Genomic DNA, 7,916 nt, shown 5'->3' with positions numbered 1-7,916 from the left:
AAAAAAAAAAAGAACCCACCTGAAACTCACTGGAGGGAGTGGCAAAAGTGACTGCAAACAAAAAGCCATGTACCAACTTCAGTAACTAAAATGGAACTGTAGACCTGTGGGTGATACAGATTAGAAACGTGTCCCAAGGACAAGAATCTGCTAACCATAAGTACAATGATCAAGAGCAAAAGAAGAGACAAAGGCACAATGAATATTACTGAAGACTCCCCTGCATAGGAGCAAAAGCCTATGCCAACCTCAGAGTTAACTAAGAAAGACATCAAAAAAATGGGGCACACAGAATTCAGAAAACTCACTATAAAGCTTCTGATCAACAATGAGAAGCACATACAAGAGTTCAAAGAATTTAAGGAGTATTTTACACAAGCAATAGCAGCAATAAAGCAAATCAAGCCTGATATATCAAAAATTAAGAACACAGTAGAGCAAATGAAAAGTTCAGTGGAGAGTCTCCAAAACAGAATGAAGGAGGCAGAATAAAGAATCTCAGAATTGGAAGATATTTCCTGTCTCCAGGGGGAAGCAAACAAAAAGCTGGAAATAGAGCTGGATCAGGCCAAAAAAAGTTTTCAAGAATTGAAAGACACACACTACTTAGGTGATAGGGGGCTAATCTCCAGGATATCCAAAGATTTCCAGAACAACCAAAACACCAAAACAAATAAACTACTCAAGAAATGGGCACAGGAAATGGGCAGACATTTCACAAAAGAACAAACCCAAATGGTGAACAAACATGAAAAAATGCTCAAGTTCCCTGGCAATAAGGGAAGTCCAAATGAAGACAACAATGAGGTACCACCTAACACCAGCAAGGATGGCACACATACAAAAAGCCACCAACACTTGCTGGCGAGGATGTGGGGAAAAGGGAACCCTACTCCACTGCTGGTGGGACTGCAAACTTGTACAGCCTCTATGGAAATCAGTATGGAAAACACTCAAACAACTGAAAATCAGCATACCATATGACCCAGCAATAGCACTCCTAGGAATACATCCAAAACACCTGCTACATGAGAACCAACATGCACCCCTATGTTTATAGCAGCACAATCAATAATTGCAAAGACTTGGAAGCAACCGAAATGCCCATCAACAGAAGACTGGATAAGAAAGCTATGGTTCATATACTCCATGGAATACTACTCAGCTATTAAAAAAAAAAATGAAATGCAGTATTTGTGGCCAAATGGGCCCAAATGGAATCCATTATGCTAAGAGAAATGAAATGAATCAATCCCAAAAGGTTAAATACCACATTTGCCTTAATTTGAGATGAAAAGATATCAATCTGGAAAATAGTACCTGTATATTGTAATATTATTGCAATCTCTGACAGCCTGTATCCAATGCAATAAGCCGTTAAATCAACAATTAATGTGAATGAGACTGCTTATGATCAACATCAAAGAACTGTAAAACCTAAAACACTCTTAATACCCTATGTTATTCCGTAATGGGGAGGGAATGCAAAGAAATCTTCCATCTCCCTAAAAAGTGTGAGGAAGACATGAAATATAGCCTATCAGGATCAAATATGGTAACTCATAGACAACAGACAAAAAAAAAAAAAACAAGAAAGAATCGAAAGACACTATTAAAAGGCCAAATATAAGAGTTATGGGAGTCCCAGAAGATGTAGAAAGAGAAGCTGGGTTTACAGATGTATTTAATGAAATAATAAGGGAAAATTTCCCTAATCTAGAGAAAGAATTGGGAAACAACATGCAGAAAGAGCACAGAACTCCCAACAGGCCTGATCAAACGCAATCTTCACCACAACACGTGATCATCAAGCTCTCTTCAATCGAACGTGAGGAAAAGATCCTTAAATGTGCATGTGAAAAAAGTCAATTGACATATAAAGCAATGCCAGTTAAACTCACAGGAGACCTCTCACTGGAAACTCTACAGGCAAAAAGAGAATGGAGTGACATATTCCAGATGCTAAAAGCAAAAAATTGTCAGCCCAGAATCCTATAACCAGCAAAATGAAATAAAATTCTTCCACAATAAGAAAAGCTAAAAGAATTTGCCTCTTCCAAACCTGCCCTACAAATGATACTTCAAGATGTTCTCTTGACAAAGAAGAGGAATAGCACCCAACAAAACCAAAGGCAAATACAAAGACCATCCCAGTAAAATGACAACAGAGACTAAATCAATGAACAACCCATTGCTAAAATGACAGGATCAAATTACCACCTATTTGTATTAACCCTGAATGTAAACGGTTTAAACTCATCAATCAAATGTCATAGATTAGTAGACTGAATTAAAAAAACAAAACCCATCTATGTGTTAATAGATTAACAAATTAAATGTGCCTACAGGAGACACATTTCACCAACAAAGATCAGTGGAAACTACATCTCATGGATTTTGATTTTTTTTTTTTTTTGGTTAGTTTCATCTCTTCAAAACACCTCCTTCTGATTGAATTCTTCACTGACTCATAGATCATAGAGTAGCATCATTTTCTTTAAGAAGGTTCTTGATTTTCTTTTACATTTATTCAGCGACACATTAGTCATTCAGTAGCATGTTATTTAACTTCATGGTGTTGTTAATTTCTTTTTTATTTTCTTCCTGTTGTTTATTTTGTTTTGTGGCTTTTCATTTAAGGGGATGTATAGTAGCTGTGTAATGGAGACTATCATATCTAGCAGCATGTTATTTAATTCATGGCATTGTAAATTTCTATTTTTCTTCCTGGTGTTGATTTTTGTATTATGAGTTTTCATTTGAGGGGATGTACAGTAATTGTGAAATGGAGACTAACATATCCAGATGTGAGGATACAATGCAGTATGCATTTCTGCTTCCAGACAAAGATGGACTCCCAATGAAACTGTTTACTCTATCTTGACAATAGGATGCTGGACTATCTGCCATTGTCCATGCCCACAATGATGGATATATGACTGTTTATGAAGAACTGTACTATAGTAATGATATAGAGGAAGTAGGGGGGTTGGGGAGGGGATAAAGGAATTCCCAGGAGCCTATGGAACTATATCATAATATGATAATAATAAAGAGAAGTAAAATTTTTTAAAAAATTAAAATGACTGGGCCCGGCGCGGTGGCGCAAGTGGTTAAAGGTCCTCGCCTTGCACGCCCGGGATCCCATATGGGCGCCGGTTCTAATCCCGGCAGCCCCGCTTCCCTTCCAGCTCCCTGCCTGTGGCCTGGGAAAGCAGTCGAGGACTGCCCAAAGCTTTGGGAACCTGCACCCGCGTGGGAGACCCAGAAGAGGCTCCTGGCTTCGGATCGGCATAGTATCGGCCCGTTGCGCTCACTTGGGGAGTGAATCATCGGACGGAAGATCTTCCTCTCTGTCTCTCCTCTCTGTATATCCGCCTTTCCAATAAAAAAAATAATAATAAAAATAAATCTTAAAAAAAAAATTAAAATGACAAAAGTTAAATGACAGTTACCACAGCTTTTTGGAGAAAAAAAAAAATAATGGCCAAGGTGAACTAACTTTCATTTACAAGATAAGAAAGTTCTGGATACTTAAAGCCAGCCTGGTTACCATAATTAATAACACTGTTTTCAATTCTTAAAATGTACCAAGTTTACTCTCATTTTTCTTTTTTTTTAAAAAGATTTATTTTTATTATTTTTTTATTGGAAAGGTGGATATACAGAGAGGAGAGACAGAGAGGAAGATCTTCCATCTGATGATTCACTCCCCAAGTGAGCGCAACGGCCAATACTATGCCGATCCGAAGCCAGGAGCCTCTTCTGGGTCTCCCACGCAGGTGCAGGGTCCCAAAACCTTGGGCTGTCCTCGACTGCTTTCCTAGGCCACAGGCAGGGAGCTGGAAGGGAAGCGGGGCTGCCGGGATTAGAACCGGCACCCATATGGGATCCCGGGCATGCAAGGTGAGGACCTTAACCACTGCGCCACCGCGCCGGGCCCTACTCTCATTTTTCTTACTGCATACTTCAGGGATATAATTAGGTAAGTGGTGGTTATATCATCCCTACACTTGATTGTAACAATCATTTCAGTTTACATGTAACTCAAAAGAGTTACAGCCACTGTAACTATCCTATTCACCAGGCACTCATCACTATAAATATAGAATTTTGTCCTCTCATAAAAAAAGAACTAGGTGGAGATGCCATGAAAAATCCCTGAAAATTTCACACCTACTAAATCCACACAGGTGCAATCCCCTATCTGAGAGACTGGTATTGTGGGCCGGGACTTTCTTTGTTCTTGACGTTTATTGGAGATCATTCCTGGACCTCCTGCCCCTATCCAGTGCACTCTAGGCAAGTATCTCTGTGAGGGGTGGCACACACACATGAATATATGTCTGCTCTCTTTTAAATAAACCATGCCTTTACTTATGTACTATGTTTAAGCCTCTGCTTTGAATCCTTATCTCTTCTGGGGACAAGAACCTCAATGAAGCTTAAATAGGGACCAGAAGTCCTTTAGGGACACTTCTCTCAGCTGCCAAGAAGAGGCACCCCAGCTCAATGTCACTTAAGAAGATGTATTGGCTCAAATCACACATTCTGGAAGCTCCGTGGGCTTTGTCACTGGCTTAGCATCACGGACAACAATCTCTCTGACATTCCCTCAGTTGTGCTTTGTGTGTCTAGCTCTGGCTGCAGCAAGGTTTTCCCCCAAAGTAAAGGAAGTAGAGTTTCTAGTCCTGCATCTCAACTTACTAGCGCATCTCATTGATACAAAAATGGTTATCCCCAATATCTGCTGTCATGGAGCTATCATCTCTGGTTCTCTTGTTCTATTCATACAGAGAGCATGAAACAAAGGGATTGAAGGCCTTTCTACAGAGCATGACCATATTGTAACTTGCCATAGCGGAAGCCTGAGGTACATGGGTTTCATGGTAGGGGCTAGTTACCCAAAGTTTGCTAGACTCAGACCAGCAGAACTTGGTACTGATGCTAAGAAATACGGAGTGGACTAACAGATTGTGATGAGTGGGAAGGCAGAGATAACTAAGGGTGAGCTAGAAGTCAGTGAGCAAGTTTTTCTGACTTTAAGTGAGACTTGAAGATGAGTATGAAGGTCCGGTACAATGGCTAACTCCTCACCTTGCAAATGCCGGAATCCCATATGGGCACAAGTTCGTGTCCCAGCTGCTCCACTTCCCATCCAGCTTCCTGTTTGTGGCCTGGGAAAGCAGTAGAGGATAGGCCAAAGCCTTGGGACCCTGCATTTATGTGGAAGATGCGGAAGAAGTTCCTAGCTCCTGGATTCAGACTGGCTCAGCATTGGCCATTGCAGCAACTCAGGAAATGAACCAGTGGATGTCTCTCCTTTTCTGCAAAAATCTGCCTTTCCAATAAAAATAAATAAATCCTTTTTGAAAGAAAGAAAGAAAGGAAGGAAGAAAGAAAGAAAGGAAGAAAAAGAGAAAGAAAGAAGAAAGAAAGATGACTAGTGAATGCAGGAAAAAAACATTTGAAGTCATGAGAATTACATGCTCAAAGTCTGGAAAGGACTCAGCTCAAAGTGTGGGAGGAAGGAAGAAGGGCAAGGTGGCCGGGATACTATAAAGTAGGAGGAACAGTGTTGTATGTCAAAGGCAAGTGCAAGTGGTATACCTATAATGGGAAGCCATACGACATGACTTGATTTACATGGAGAGAAAACAATATGCTACTTTTGGAAGGGAAGGTGAAGAAAGTCAAGAGTGTCTGGAAGAATACAAGTTAGACAAGTCACAACCAGATGGAGGTGACGGCAGCCAGGATGAAGTCAGGGGTCTGTAAGAATGAAGAGAAGTACAATGATTCATGATAGATATCCCAGAAATTTTTTCCATGGGATTTATTTAGTAACATCTGGATGCAGAAGGAGAAATAAGACTCAAGTGACTCCTGGATGTCTGGTTTGAACAACCAGATGGATGGTAACACTCTTTACATGAATGAAAATGAGTGGAGGGCTGGAGAACAGACTTGTGGGGAATAAGTAGGGATATGCTGTGTCCCAAAGGAGGTATTAGTAATGATTTATGCAAATCTTCAGCTCAGGAAAGAGATGGGTGTTGTCTAAATTAGATGAATTGATGTTCTCAGAAGAGAGGCATTCAAGAACATAATGTTGTTGAGTTGCAGCAGAAGAGTCATCTGTGAAACCAAAGATGGTGGGGAGGGGCCTTGGCGAACTTGGAGCAGGACTTCCAAAGGGCTGGCTGGACAGGCCTGGAAGGGAGGGCAGGAGTCAGAAGAGGTCAGAAGCAGCAGCAGTTAGGCAGGGCATCATTAGGAGGGAATGACAGGTAAAATCAGCCATGCAAGGAGGTCTGTGAGAAGTGGGCAGTCCTGACCCTGGGCACCTGAGTCCCAGAGAATTTATCTGTTGGTAGTTTTCTTCCCGTGGACTGCAACACAAGGTGTAGGAAAGGACTGTGGAGCAGCGGTCCTCACAAAAGCACGCAGTAAAGATGAGGACAGAGTTGGTTCGTTCTGCACTTGAACGGGGTGGTGTTGAGGGAAGACTTCACCCCTGGCAACAATACTGGTTGCCAGGTTGCTGGTATGAATGAGAAGTTCCAGATTTGTGTGTCTGGGCAGAGGAATCAAGGCTCATCTCCTTTACCCCAGGATCCCACAGAGACCCCCAGTAAATCAACACCAGAAAGTCTTGGGGCCTGGTGCCCATGGCCTAGCAGCTAAAGTCCTTGCCTTGAAGATGCCAGGATCCCATATGGGCACCGGTTCTAATCCTGGCAGCTCCACTTCCCATCCAGCTTCCTGCTTGTGGCCTGGGAAAGCAGTCAAGGATGGCCCAAGGCCTTGGGACCCTGCACCTGCGTGGGAGACCCGGGAGAGGATCTGGGCTCCTGGTTTTAGATCGATGCATCACCGGCCATTGCAGTTACTTAGGAAGTGAATCATCGGACGGAAGATATTTCTGTCTCTCCTCCTTTCTGTATATATCTGATTTTGCAATAAAATTAAATCTCTAAAAAACAAGTAAGTCTTAAGTGGGCTAGTGTTGGCCAGCAGTCAATGACCTCTCTCCCTCTCTCCTCTTTCTCTCTTCTTCCCTTCCTGAAACTTCTGTGAGTGTCCACTAGGTAGAAATAGCACAGAACCAGCAACCAGGAAGCCTGGTTGAAAGGTCCTTGCTATTCTAGCTTCATGATTCTCACACTGCAGGGCACAAGTGCCCATTCTGATCCCGAGTTTGCTAATCTGGAAACTAGGCACGGGATCTTCACTTGACAGCTTCATCTTTGGGTATCAGTGAGATAAGCAGAAAAGGTTCTGAATGATATTGATTGTGATTTTGACATCTCTTTTTCACCCTGTGTCAGATGGGGACATTTCTTTCCAGTTCGCTGCCCCCCACACTGAGCTCCTGGGCACACTGACCTGTAGCAGCCTGCTAGGGTTTCAAGTTTGTTTGTACTTCTTTGGGTGGCCCACTGCTAAAGGGTCTTCATTACAAGAGCAACAGCTGGGCCATTTACAGTTGTGAGCTTGTGAACCCAAGGCAGGGATGAAGGCAGGAGTTGTACTTCCCATGCTTATCATGCGACTACAGAAGGCCACCCGGGTACCTGTGGTTGCCAGCTTGAGTTCATACAGAATGCCCTGCACTGACAGGATCAACAGTCCTGGGCCCTAGCTCAAGCGCTGGACATTTGTGTGGTAACTGTGAACAGACCCCTAGGATGTAACTTCCACATCTATAAAATGAGGTTTTAAGGGGGACTCTTCTAGCTCAAATGCCCCAGAATAGTACCAAGAAGAGAAACAGAATGTGTGTTGCAAATTCAAGAAGAGTGTACGGTTTCCCAGTAACCACATTCTGAAAGTAAAAAAAGAAAAAAATAAATAAAAAGGCATCAGGTGAAATTAACTTCAATAAATACTTTATTAAGCTTGGTATATCCAAA

Source organism: Ochotona curzoniae, unplaced genomic scaffold (genome assembly GCF_017591425.1).
Source record: "Ochotona curzoniae isolate NIBS_2020 unplaced genomic scaffold, NIBS_Ocur_1.0 contig_2404, whole genome shotgun sequence".
Lineage (NCBI taxonomy): Eukaryota > Metazoa > Chordata > Mammalia > Lagomorpha > Ochotonidae > Ochotona > Ochotona curzoniae.
The sequence above is the reverse complement of the archived record's forward strand: the minus strand, read 5'-3'. Positions refer to the sequence as shown.